This window comes from Pistacia vera, unplaced genomic scaffold, assembly GCF_008641045.1.
Source record: "Pistacia vera cultivar Batoury unplaced genomic scaffold, PisVer_v2 Contig432, whole genome shotgun sequence".
NCBI classification, from domain to species: Eukaryota; Viridiplantae; Streptophyta; class Magnoliopsida; order Sapindales; family Anacardiaceae; genus Pistacia; species Pistacia vera.
This window is the reverse complement of record NW_022196260.1, coordinates 347877-361388: the sequence shown is the minus strand read 5'-3', so window position 1 is coordinate 361388 and position 13512 is coordinate 347877.

The window sequence follows — 13512 nt, the reverse complement described above, 5'->3', positions numbered from 1 at the left end:
GAGTCTAAGTGAAACAAACATAATCATATGAGATACGGATATTCATTCAAAATAAACAATAAAAATGAATATATGTGTGCCGAAATTTTAATCGGGCGAGCATACAGATGATATTCTTCCTCAGACATTTTTTCACATTTTCCACAAGCATGAGATGCAAGGCCATTGCTGTTTCAGTACACAGACTCAATAGTGCTCTAGTGGTCCATCTTTCTGCATTAGGATTTTCATCTATGACAAATAGTAAAATGGATTCTCCACTAGAATAGAATCAATAGGTACAGAAAAACAAAGAACCTAATAGTTGCACTGTGAGTATTCGATGTTATTTTAGACCAAGAATAGAACACCAACCCATAATAGTTTTCATGATCTTGTTGGATCCTATACCATTGGTCATTTGTCACATAAAAAGGAACTCGATCGCCATCTAACTGACTAAAATTTCTCTAAATCTTGGGGTAAGGTATTGAGGCTATCCTCATCACAAATTGGATGAAATAAGTGTTCCATAGGAAACATATTAGAACTTTACTCTTTTTGAATAAAATGGGTATGAACTTGACATATTTGGAAGAAAATTTAAAAGAAGGGCATTGATATATATTTTTCATCCCCAAACAGGTATCGTTTGTCATAATTGTGTTTACAGAAACATATTAAGGCAAAACCTTATGTCTTTTTATAAGAAAGAGAAGTTTGTCAATTACTGTGCTATTCTAGCTAACATGTAACATGTAACCTCAGGAACAAACCTCACTTCTTAAGGATCATATCTCTGAACTCATTATTTGACTTCGGCTTCCCATCTTTCACTTCCCCGACTTTTGAATTTGTCGAGGGGACACCAAGTGGTCTGATGGTCCTTGGCATTGCAAATGTGTTCCTCCCTTTCAATTGAATGTTATCACTACATTTATTAGCAGCAGAGTGTGGCGCTCTAGACTCCCCGAAAGTCTGATTACTACTTCGCGCTGCCATTTAACCCAGAGGAGTAAGAAAATGAAATGTTGAAGTAATAACAAACGTCTATAGACTGCATTGGACACACACAAACACACATAAGTAATAACAAAGATAAAACATAATTCCACTTAGCCTACCATGTTCTCCAAAGGCCCCATGACTAGCAGAATCCTTTCTCTTTTGTTTCGGATTTGATCTTGCAATGCTTATCTTCTTCCCAAGAAACATTTGTTTGTTCTTTCCTACAGCTGTAGCAAGGTGTGCATCATCGGCAAAATCCACATATGCCAGGCCTTTCAAAAATCGATTAGAGGATATTATAAATTAGTATGCAACGGTCCCAAACAGATGCTCTAAAGTTAAAGGTAGGCTGGAATATAGGTAAATCTGTATGGGACTATGGTTGAGTCTCCTAAGCATATCACTTGCTATCAAAATGAAAAATCACGCTCTTAGATAGTTAGACTCTTTATACTTAGAAAATTAAGCAATTTTACCATAATTATGGCATTCAACCCTTCTACATGTTTATTTGAGACTTCATAATCATCTTTGGAAAGGACATTCATCTTAAAACCAAAAGCCTAAGAACTAAATGATTTATTGACAGCATGAAAGGAAGAAATCAAATTGAAGTTTCAGTGAGCACCCTTGAGAAATTTGATCAAAGAGAATAAACTACATTTAGCAGTTTCAATCTCCCTAAAGCATCAGCCATGCTGATCTCCCAATCTCATTAAAATTAGTTTCTTAGGGCTAATTTCTGTGGTACAGTCCACATTATGCATACATATGTTGAAGTTTAAAGGTCAGGCAATGTTAAATAAGGATTTGATGGTAAGACTGATGTGCAAATGGAAGGTCCAATGGATAGCTTCCCCTTTTTCATTTGAAGCATAAAGCACAAAGAACATTGACAAATAATGAATAAGAGAAACAAAGTCATACCTTTGACTTTCCAGTGAACTTGTCCTATATAATTCGAACAGATTCAACCCCACCAACATCGCTAAAGAATTTTTTCAGATCTTCAGAAGTTGCCTGAAAAAAATTTAAAACCATCAGAATTATCTCTCTGTTTTGCCTATCCAGCATTAAAAAAGAATAAAAAGCAATCTCTCTCTGAAGTGCGAGAGAATCTCTACTTGCCCTGAAGTTAAGGTTTGATTAAAATGCAGTACACTTGTCAGTGTATCCTTTGGCTTATCCAATGGTGGAGCCTTTGATGTGCTGGTCATTTGGAGGCTTTTCAAACTTCAAACTTGGGTTTTGCTTCTACTTCGTTTTCTTTAGCTAAGTTCTGTGCTCGTCCCTTTTCTTTCCCATGCACTTTGTCTGGGTTTTGGGCAGTATTTTTCTGACGCTTAGCTGGAGACTGTTCGTCAGTCATGTTAGAATCTGTTTTTCTCTTTCCATTAACACTTTTCTTATGTGTCTTCTCTTTTTGATCTATTAGTTCAGGAACAGAGTTGGCTTCCTGCTGTAACCTAAATCTAGAATTTAGGGCAGAGAAGAAAAGTGTTTTTCTTATTATTTCACGAATAGCAGTATAGCTTTTTATAGTGTTTACAATATACTAAGTTGAGAAATATCCTTAAATGCTAAAGATACAATCCGCCTAACTAGGAAAGAAATAAACTATATTTACATCAAATATACACTTAGCAAAAATAGAATGATCTGACCAAATCAAGGAGATTTGGTCAAAGAATCGAAATCTTCCAACACTCTCCCTTAAGCTGGTCTAAATATGTCTTTCATGGCCAGCTTGCACACCATATTTTCAAACTGCTTTTTAGGCAATCTTTTTGTGAGATTTTCAGCCACTTGTTCCCTTGTAGGAATATAAGGCATGCATATTACTCTAGTGTCTAATTTTTCTTTAATAAAGTGCTTATCGACTTCCACATGCTTTGTTCGATCATGTAACACTGGATTATGTGATATTGAAATAGCAGCCTTGTTGTCGCAGTACAACTTCATTGGTAGTGGATTGGTAATTTTCAGTTCTTCTAGGATCTTTTTAATCCAAAGGACTTCACAAATTCCTAGGGCAATAGCTCTGTACTCTGCCTCAACACTACTTCTAGCCACCACTGCCTGATTTTTGCTTTGCCAAGTTACTAAATTTCCTCTCACAAAGGTGCAATACCCTGAAGTGGATCTTTGATCAGTTACACTGCCAGCCCAATCTGCATCTGTGTAGGCCTCCACTTGTAAATGCTCTGTTTTCTTGAATAATAGTCCCTTTCTAGGTGATCCTTTTAGATACTTTAGGATTCTAGACACCGCTTCAAAGTGTTCCTTACCTGGAGCATGCATATACTGGCTCATAAGACTCACTGCAAATGCTATATCAAGTCGCGTGTGAGAAAGGTAAATTAGGTGTCCCACAAGGCGTTGGTACAATTCCACGTCTATTAGCTCTTTAGCTTTAGTAAGAAGAAGCTTCTGATTAGGTTCTAAGGGAGTCTCGGTAGCTTTACAACCAAGTAAACCAGTTTCACTAAGCAAGTATAGGACATACTTGCGTTGTGACACAACAATACCACGTTTTGATCTAGCAAACTCCATGCCCAAGAAGTATTCCAACTCACCTAGATCTTTAATTTCAAATTCAGAAGCAAGAGCTTTCTTTAAGCTGCCAATCTCTAATACAACATCTCCTGTCAATATAATGTCATCAACATAAACAATCAAGACAGATATTTTTCTTCTTTAGAGTGTTTATAGAACATTGTATGATCTGCTTGACTTTGGATATATCCATAACTTCTTACAACACTCCTAAAACGCTCAAACCATGCCCTTGGCGATTGCTTGAGGCCATATAAGGTCTTTTTTAGTTTACAAACCTTACCTTTGCCAAGTTCCTTCTTAAATCCGGGTGGCAGCTCCATAAACACTTCTTCTTCTAATTTCCCAATAAGGAATGCATTTTTTACATCTAATTGATGTAAACTCCGGTCAAGTTGTACTGCAAGGGATAACAAAATACGAATTGAATTTATTTTGGCAACAGGGGCAAAGGTTTCTTGGTAGTCAATGCCCTATGTTTGAGTAAACCCTATTGCTACCAATCTTGCTTTAAGTCTCTCTATACTCCCATTAGGCCTACATTTGACAGTAAACACCCATTTACAACTTACAGGCTTTTTATCACTTGACAGTTCACTAACCTTCCAAGTCTCATTCTTTTTAAGAGCATTCATCTCCTTAAGAACCGCCAACTTCCAGCCTAGATTACCTAAGGCTTGTTCAATGTTTTTAGGAATTAGAATCTTGAACAGGTTTGTGGTAAAAGCTTTATATTTGCTGGATAGCTTTTGGTAGGACACATAATTGGAGATAGGATGATTTGTGCAGGTGCGGGTTCCTTTCCTAAGGGCTATAGGTAGATCTAAGTCTGGAAAAGATGAATCAGAAGGTAAAGAAATAGAAGTAGAAGTGTTACCTGGTTTATTTTGGACCTTGGTTCCTGGAGTTGATGATTGGTGTTGTGCCATATCTGTAGGTAGATTTTTACTATTGTGATAGTATCTCTTGCGAGTGTACACACGTAGTTCAGGATGTGATAGTATTTCTCCCCCTGCATTTGATTCTAAGTTTGACTCCTGTAGATCAGAGTTTTCCATATTTTTTTTTAATTTAAAACACTTGTGTCCTGACTAGGTGTTGAACTAGGAACAAATAGATTAGGCATAGGTGTCGACATGTGCCAAAATTGGTCTTCACTCACTGTTTTCTCCCCCTGAAGAGAATTTTGGGCAAAATAAGGTTGATTTTCAAGGAATTGGACATCCATACTTACATAAGTTTTTCGAATTTAAGGATTAAAACACTTGTAGCCTTTTTTGTTAGAGGCATAGCCTAACAACACACACTTTTCAGCCCTAGGATCCAATTTGGAACGAAATTAGCAAGAATATGCACAAACACTGTGCAGCCGAATACTTTTAAAGGTAGATTGGGAGTTATCCTATTAAAAGGAAAAAAATCTTTAAAATAGGCTAAGGGTGTTTTATAGTTGAGAACACGAGTTGGCATCCTATTTATTAAATAACAAGCTGTTAAAATTGCATCACCCCAAAGATATTTTGGAACATTCATTGAAAACATAATTGCCCTACCTACCACAAGTAAGTGACGATTTTTTCTCTCTGCAATACCATTTTGTTGTAGAGTGTCACAACAAGTGGAAGTATGAGTAATCCCTTTTTCATTTAAAAAACTCCCTAAGTACATATTGAAGTATTCAGTCCCATTATCAGTGTGAAGCAAACTTATTTTGGTTTGAAATTGATTTTCAACCATATTATAGAAATCCTTAAATAGTTTTTCAACCTCAGATTTTTTATGCATCATATAGACCCAACAAAGACGTGTGTGATCATCAATAAAAGTGACAAACCATTTTTTTCCAATTAAAGTTGTGATTTTAGAAGGACCCCACACATCACTATGGATCAAGTAAAAAGGCTTAGAAGCATAATAACCAAAGGTTTTATAAGAAACACGATGACTTTTAGCAAGATAACAACTCTCACAATGAAAAGTAGTACAATCAATATTTTTAAATAAACTTGGAAATAGATGTTTTAAATAAGAAAAACTAGGATGCCCTAGTCTAAGATGCCAAAGCATTATTTGATCTCTAATACTAGTCAAGCCTTGAGCTTGTTTATTACCGCAAAGATGACCATCAAAATAGTAAAGACCTTCCAACAAACTAGCACTGCCAATCATCTTCCCCAAGCTCCGGTCCTGGAATTCAAAAGAAATCAAAGAAGGTAACACAACAGTTAGAATCCTTTGCCAATTTACTAACCGAGATAAGATTACAAGAGAGTTTAGGGACATGTAACACATTTTTTAATTCAATGTTATCAGATAATTTGATGGTTCCTTTCCCAGCTATGGAAGATAAGCTTCCCTCAGCAATTCGAACCTTTTTATTACCTGGACAGGGTGAGTATGAATGGAACAAGTTTGATATACTAGTCATGTGATCGAAAGCACCTGAATCTATGATCCAAGGTGTAGAATTTAAGTAACTAAAGAGGGCTTGAGAGATACTACCTGTCTGGGCAAGGGAAGCACTAGATTGGCTAGGAATTGGACTGGAAGTCAGCAGTTTAATGAGGCGATCTATTTGCTCCTTGTTAAGAATTTTCTCCAAACTCTCCACTTCATGGCAGTAGAAATTGCTCGATTGTTCTTGTTACCACCCTTGTTGCTCTTCCAATCTACTGGCTTGCCATGAAGTTTCCAGCAAGTCTCACGAGTGTATCGTGGTTTGTTACAATAATCACACCAGACACGAGGCTTCTAAGTGGAGAAAGACCGAGCAACATTAAGATCAGCAACAAGAGCAGATTTTTCAAGTGTACCACCAGAAGGCTTCTTTCCCAACATCACCCCTCGACGACTCTCCTCCCTCCTGACCTCCGAAAACACCTCTTAAAGAGTAGGAAGAGGTTTCCTACCAACAATTCTGCCCTCGACCTCATCAAATTCAACATTAAGGCCAGCAAGAAATTTAAAGTGTAAAACCCCTCCCTAGCCGGGTATTTCCTAAGTATCCCTTGGCCATTGAGAACCTAGAAAACGCACGCCTAGGAAAAAAGTTTATTTTAAAATCCTATTTAAAGAATAAACTTGTAGTTTATAAACATATTTATATATATATTTATTAATTTAATTTCTAAACTATAATGAGTTCATTGTATAAGTAAAAAAAAAATATATATATATATAGTTTCCTTTCTTGGAGTAAATTACGAAATCCATAGTAATACTTACTAGAACATACACACTTTTACATAATTTACTAGTAATTTGATTTCCTTTATTAATAAAACATATTTACTCCATTATAGAATATGGACATATTTACTGCATTATGAAATATGAACATAATTACTACACTAAATATTAGTAAAAACTATTCAACAATCATCATTAAAACACCCCTTCATGCTCATAGCATCCCTCAGAATCCTCTCCCAACTTCATTCCTTAATCTTTACCTGCAAAACATTTTAAAATATTTCATGGGGTGAGCGCTAATCGATCAGTAAGGAATATGGCCATTTATAAACTATTAAGGTTCATTATACAAGTATATTACTTAGGACCTTACCTACCAACAAAACATGACCTTCATTCTTTAACATAACAAGTTCATAAAACATATCATACATTTTGGACTTTTCTCATAAACATAAGTCATAACATAACCATACATAATATAACATAGAACATATATGACTTATGAAATATTCATGTACATGGCATGCTTATTTCTTTTGTCTTTATACTTGATGGTTTCATTAGTCTTTGTTATCCGATCGGATTCATTTAAACCATTACCTTGTTCTTGGTCGTCACCTCAAAGGACTCATGGTTTCCATAAGAATTCCATTCCTCTGATCTTGGTTTATACCTCAAGAGACTCATGGAATTCATTCTTTAACATTTCATAAATTTTTCATAAGACAACTAAATAAGCTATATGCATTACCATTATGAATGCAAACATATGGACTAACATATTCCATGCTCAATCATACTATATTCTCCTACTAAACTTCTTAACTTAATTCATTCAATTTCTCATACAATACAAGGAATTTCAGTAGTAAGATTATTCAGGGGTTTATTAGAATTAGAAACAAATGGGAATTTCCATTAAGAAGGTGGATGCCATACAGTTCGTTACTTTCAAGCAATTTTTTCCTTATCTTCCATTCGAATTGGTTCTTGGCTAAAACTAAAAGTTTTAGGTCTGTTTCTCAACGTTTTAAAACTTCAAGAATCAATCAATCAGACTTCTATAACTCCAGTTATGACTGATCAGTGAAGCATGTACAGTATAAGTCTCAAAAAGCCAAATCCGAATTTTATTCATTTAACCGCCACCTTCATTTGCACATTCATATCATTTACTATGTCTTACTATGTCATTATAAGTATAAAAGGCCATTAAACCTCCCTTTTTACAGAACCAAAAAGTGCCAAAACATCGTTCAACTACAAGTCTCTTAATTGGCATAACATCCTCCATATGCACACATCAACCATCAACAAACCCATTTAAACAATCCATAACCAAAACATAGCTCACACTCATATAACATAAATAATGTAAGTTTCATAAACCCTAGGTGTTATCAATTGTAGTCATAAGGGAGATTTTTTCCTTACCTTAGTAGTCAAAGCAAAAGGCACTCCCTTGGCTCCAAAGGTTCACCCTTCTACCTTATACACATAACCACTTATAAATTTCTCTTTTAACTAAGAGATCAGAAAAACTAGGGTTTTGAAACTCACCTTAAACCCTGAAATTGAAGTTCTTTAAGTGGGGATGGTGATCTCCTTTGAAAATCAACTTGAAATCCTAAGAAATTTGAGAATAAAATCTTGATTAGTGGCTTTTATGGTGGATTTGAGAGATGAAGAAGAAGATGATATGTTTGGGGTGTACAAGGCCGACTACTCTCTCTTTAAACCTTGTAAATACTTATTCCTTGTTGCTCTAATGTGATTGGTCATAAAGTTAGATATAAGGGTCATTTGGCATAATTTTTCATATAATGGCATTTTGGTCATTTCTACCACAACAAAAGATAGCACTCATTTAATGCCATTTGACTTCTTTAACACTTAACAATGAAGCAATCCCATTAGGTAAATGACTAACTTCCCTTAATGCACTTTTATGATACTTATTCATATGGATTTGTATGAAAAGACCATTTACCCTTGGTTACCGTTTACGCATTTACCATATCAATTAACTTTATGACCTTCTACCCATTCTCTCAATGACATCACCCTTACACTTATAATGGCCACCTCAAATACAAGTAAATTGACCATTTTACCCTTCCATTCAAAAAAAAAAAATTATTTGAAAGGTAAATTTCATACCTTAAGGCATCGGAATAATAACGCGGGGTTTCATAAAGATTCTCCCTTTCTCCACGTTTGTTTGTGGTGTTTAAAATCATCTGAACTCTTCCACTCATAATCATTGAAGAGATCCAAATCTTGCCACAACCTCTTAAGAGCCTAAAATAGTGAGTCACGCTATTCTCCCCTTGGCAAATTTCGCCTAGCATCAATTCCAACTCAAAGACTTGAGACTTTTTTCAAAGTTGAATACATCTACGACAACATTGTCCTAGAGCTCCTTCGCCGTAGAGAAGCACATAAAGTTGGCACCTATTTCTTCTTCTATACAGTTCACCAACCATGCCATCCTATTGAGTTTTCTGCATCCTGACACTATAAGCAGGATCAGAAGTATCAGGTGCCTTAGTCTTTCTAGTTAATTAACCATCTACTCCGTCTAGCAATATACATGCAACCGATTGAGACCACCTCAAGAAATTTCCCTCGTTCAACCTAATAGTGTAATCTGACAGAATGGTTGGATTTAGTATGGGTAAGTTTGGTTCAAATGTTTTGGTACCTTGGGAGGTGACAGTAGTCTCACTGGATGTTCAACATATTGGAAAGAGGGGCTAGAATAAAAAAAACCAGAAAATAAACTGAACGTAGCAAAACAAAATGCTTGTTTACCTAACCTGGCTCTGATACCATCTAGAATTTAGGGCAGAGAAGAAAATGTTTTTCTTATTATTTCACGAATAGCATACGCTTTTTATAGTGTTTAAAATAGACTAAGTTGAGAAATACCTTAAATGCTAAAGATACAATCCGCCTAACTAGGAAAGAAATAAACTATATTTACATCAAATATCACTTAGCAAAATAGAATGATATACCAAATCAGGAGATTTGGTCAAAGAACGAAATCATCCAACACTAATATTGCAGCTCTTCCAAGCGGGGTGTACCCTAGAAAAGGGAACAAAGACAAGCATCTTTACGCATTGAGTTAAATAGCAAGGATTGCATACATTCAATAAATACTAAGCAGATGTATCATATTCAGAACATCTTTAACAATGTTACGTAACAACTTGACTAAAAGCTTAAATTGATAGTTAAGCATCCAACAACCATACTTAAAATTTAACACAATCTCGTGCGCTGAACACACAATCACAACCATAAATATAACATAAATACAAATACAAATTTATAATCTAAATAAGAGCCTATTTGATATATTTTAAATAGTGTTTTATTTTCGAAAAAGGACTATAGGAATTTTATGAAATACGTTTTTATTAAATATTTGAAATGTTTTCAAAACAATGTTTTTGCATATAATCCTAAAATTAGTGAAAATTAGAAAACAAGAAAAATATCATTTCTCGTCTTTATATAGTTTTTAACTTCAAAAACAATTTTTGAATACCAATATTTTTTCAATATTTAAAATTTGAGATAAAACTTTAAAATTTTTAATTGTAACTTAGTTTTTCAAAATTATTTTTGAATCACAAACAAACTGGCCCAAATCTCATAGGAGATTTAAACACAGACTGTGTGGACCACCTTGCTACAATACTCTATTAAGTTATCACTAAACTAAAATTTAAACACATAGGCATGATCCACCATATATTTAAGCTCTGACAAAAGAGAGAGCAAAGAGTTCTAATATGTACGAGGCACATAAACACAACTCATTTACAAGCACATCATTTGAGGTCATCAAAGACAACTGCTAACTGGCACATTTTAGTCAAACACATATTTACTAGATAGGTGGACATCGAACCAGCTAAAATATCATTAGTTAAACTTCAATTGTTTTTTAATAAATCTATCATACTAATTCTCAATAGCATGCAAATGCATCATAACATTAGACTGAAAAAAGAAATACGTGATTAATTGGCACTTAAAACAAATAATTAAAACTGCAGCAGGAATGTGTACTTCTTTGCAGCGTGGTCAAAATCTTCAAGTGTCCCTATTCCCCTCAAAACGCAACCAGTTGTGGCATATGTCCTGAATAACTCTGTTTTTTGAAAAGATATATCAACAAATCCAAAGGCAGTACATAACAATTGAAGAAAGTCACCCTGAGTTGTGGACCCAAAACAATATTTTCAATATCATAAAATCAAGAAGCAAGAATTGTCAGTAACTTTAGATGATGTATGAGATCATCAATGAGATCATATAATATGAAGGGAGCGGGAGCAAGAGTGAGAGTTGGGAAATCTGATTGCATCAGAACAAGTTCTAGTCGTTCAACACTAATAATTGCAGCTCTTCCAAGCGGGGTGTAACTGAGAAAGGAACAAGACAAGCATCTTTACGCATTGAGTTAAAATAGCAAGGATTGCATACATTCAATAAATACTAAGCAGATGTATCATAATTCAGTGACATCTTTAACAATGTTACGTAACAACTTGACTTAAAAGCTTAATTGATAGTTAAGCATCCAACAACCAACTTAAATTTAACACAATCTCGTGCTGAACACCACAATCACAACCATAAATATACATAATACAATACAAATTTATAATCTAAATAAGAGCCTATTGATAAAATTTTAAATAGTGTTTATTTTCGAAAACAAGGACTATAAGGAATTTTATGAAAATACGTTTTTATTAAATAAGTTGAAATGTTTTCAAAACAATTGTTTTGCATATATCTAAAAATTAGTGTAAATTAGAAAACAAGAAAAAAATATCTTCTCGTCTTTATATAGTTTTTAACTTCAAAAACAATTTTTGAACAATATTTTTCAAATATTTAAAATATTGAGATAAAACTTTTAAATTTTAATTGTAACTTAGTTTTTCAAATTATTTTGAATCACAAACCAAACTGGCCCAAATCTCATAGAGAGATTTAAACACAAGACTGTGTGGACCACCTTTACAATACTCTATTAAGTTTCACTTAAACTAAAAATTTAAACAGATAGGCAATGATCCCAGCTAGTATTTAAGCTTGACAAGAGAGAGCAAAGAGTTCATAATATGTACAGAGGCACATAAACACAACTCATTTACAAGCACATCATTTGAGGTCATCAAAGACAACTGCTAACGTGGCACATTTTAGTCAACAACATATGTTACTAGAAAGGTGGACACTCAACCAGCTAAAATATCATTAGTTAAACACTTCAATTGTTTTTTAATAATCTATACATACTAATTCTCAATAGCAATGCAAATGCATCATACACATTAGACTGAAAAAAGAAATACGTGATTAATTGGCACTTAAAACAAATAAATTAAAACTGCAGCAGGAATGTGTACCTTCTGGTAGCGTGGTCAAAATCTTCAAGTGTCCCGTATTCCCTCTCAAAACGCAACCAGTTGTGGCATATCCTGAATAACTCTGTTTTTTAGGAAAAGAATATATCAACAAATCCAAAAGGCAGTACATAACAATTGGAAGAAGTCACCCTGGAGTTGTGGACCCAAAACAATATTTTCAATATCATAAAATCAAGAGCAAGAATTGTCAATATTTAGATGATGTAGTGAGATCATCAATGAGATCATATAATAGAATGGGAGCGGGGGAGCGGAGGGAGCAGAGAGAGTTGGGAAACAATCCGATTAATATAGTAAGGCCAATCAAGATAAGATGAAAATAACAAGGTTAACTTTATCAACTAAACCCTTAAATTGATAATAGAAAAGAGAGAACTTAGATGACTTTATGATAGGTCATATAAATTATTTACATCAATAAGTTCTATTTAACCTATAGCATATTTTGACATGAAACTTGGAAAGTAAAGCTTGAATTAAGAAACTTTTCTTCAAACATATTGGAAAAAATAAGCCAAGTGGAAAAAGATATCAGCCTATTGTGTTTCAAAACCTACTCTGCTACCTATGGTTTAAATGTGATTGCTTCATATATGCCACAATTTCATCAGAGTATCAGTAACTCTAAAGTTTGAAGTTAAAAAAATAAACGTCATGGATTTTCAACTAGCATGGTCCCTAGAGATACTGTCATATATCATTTACGTATGATTTGAAAAAATTATTCAAAATGACATATTAAACCATTGTGATTCTGGTGCCTGAGTAACAGGTTGACCTATTGCAAGGAAACTCTATAAAAATATTCTCAGCTGCAGAGCATCATTCTATGTTAAGAGTTCAAAAGATCTCCATAAACTGCCCTCCTTGATAAACAACATTTTAACAACCTTGACTTAAGCCATTTGTCTAGTTTCAACTTCCATCAGCAACAAAAATAGAAAAAAGATAGAAATGTTTGCATTGCAGATGACAAATATCAATGGATTAAATAAAGCTGCATCGTATACTACTAAAAGCAACAATTTTCAAAAAAAAAAAAAAAATGAGAAGGAAGGAGGAAAAAAACTAGTTTAAAAACTTTCAAATTCAAATCCTGTCTATAAATCAATCTAGAATAATTGAAATCAAGTAATGTAAAAGAATTGTACCTCTGAACCTGTCTCACTAAATCTTTTACTGTAGCATCTCCTATAGATGGACCTAGCGTCATTTAAATGTCCCAATTCAATTTCCATAGCTATATAACCTTGCCAGGCTTCCAACATTAACCCGCTGCACAGACAAAAAGCAAGTTATACAGAAAAAAATACAT